Here is a 1,488-nt window from a genome sequence, read left to right as displayed (position 1 = left end):
ATAATTTGATGTCCTTTTTACCCTAGATGGGATTCTCTCCACTCTAAGCCTTAAAATTGATACTTTAGCAATTTTACAAGCAATTTCTACAATGGCAGCATCTTCACTCTCGTGCAGGGTGATTAGCAGCCCAGCTCTCATGAATTCTGGCTACTATGCGTTAGAGGTCATGCCACACACATTGTCATGAGCTTTTCTTTCTTTTTTTTTTTTTTGGTCATGTCCTCACCCAAAATGTAAAATAATTTTGCATTAAGAGAGAATTGTGACACCATTTTACAGATGAAAGGACTGAAATGTGACCTGAAACTTAGTCAACATCTGAGTTCTATGTAGAGGCAGATATTTTGCAGACAGCCCGGAAAAGAATAAATAAAATAACACTTAAGTTTCATTAACCCTAATGAAAGTTTCTGAATATGGGTGAAAATGAAGAGTCGGGGATACTCACATTTAAGAATTCTGTTGCGCGCACGCGCCTGAGCATGCGCCCTTGGGCCGCGGCTTGGCGCCAGCTCCGCCTTCCGCTTGCGACGCGCGGTCGGTAGAGCCGGTGTATGTGCGGCAGTAACGTGTCGGCCCCCCTGCCCGCCATCGTGCCCGCCGTCCGGAAGGCCACCGACGCGGTAATTTTCCTTCATGGATTGGGAGACACGGGGCATGGATGGGCAGAAGCCTTTGCAGGTATCAGAAGCGCCCACATCAAACACATCTGCCCGCACGCACCAGTTATGCCTGTAACATTAAATGTGAACATGGCCATGCCTTCTTGGTTTGACATTATGGGCTTTCACTAGATTCCCAGGAAGATGAAACTGGAATTAAACAGGCAGCAGAAAGTGTAAAAGCTTCAATAGAGCAAGAGGTGAAGAATGGCATTCCTTCTAACAGAATGATTTTGGGAGGATTTTCTCAGGGAGGGGCTTTATTTCTGTACACGGCACTGACCACACAGCAGAAGCTGGCCGGCGTCACCGCTCTCAGCTGCTGGCTGCCCCTGCGGGCCTCCTTTCCGCAGGGTCCTATCAGTGGTGTGAATAGAGACATTTCTGTTCTTCAGTGCCATGGAGACTTGGGTCCATTAGTTCCCCTAATGTTTGGTTCTCTTACTGCTGAAAGGCTAAAAACATCGGTAAATCCAGCCAATGTAACCTTCAAAACCTATGGAGGCATGACGCACAGTTCATGTGAACAGGAAGTGATGGCTATCAGGCAGTTCATTGATAAACTCCTACCTCCCATTGATTGATGTCACTAAGAGGCCTTGTGGAGAAGTGCACACCAGCATCATTGTCGTAGAGTAAAACTTTTTCCTGTGCCCAATCTTGAAACCTCTAATGTTTGCAGTGTTAAAATGTTTTGCAAATACACAGACTAAATAAATCTCCTCATGGGAAATTTATGATCATTTAAGTTTCTATGTATGTATTTGTATAATATGATCCAGAATATACGAGTATTAAAATAGGTGAAGCACTAGCATCTTCT

At 44.8% G+C, this 1,488-nt stretch overlaps 1 pseudogene; it reads left to right on the top strand.

Moving 5' to 3' along the window:
* The first annotated feature begins 550 nt into the window (after positions 1–550).
* Positions 551–1,274, top strand: LOC132508783 (acyl-protein thioesterase 1-like; annotated as a pseudogene).
* Positions 1,275–1,488: the final 214 nt, after the last annotated feature.

Source organism: Lagenorhynchus albirostris, chromosome 18, assembly GCF_949774975.1.
Source record: "Lagenorhynchus albirostris chromosome 18, mLagAlb1.1, whole genome shotgun sequence".
In the NCBI taxonomy this organism is placed as follows: Eukaryota; Metazoa; Chordata; class Mammalia; order Artiodactyla; family Delphinidae; genus Lagenorhynchus; species Lagenorhynchus albirostris.
The sequence above is the reverse complement of the archived record's forward strand: the minus strand, read 5'-3'. Positions and strand labels throughout refer to the sequence as shown.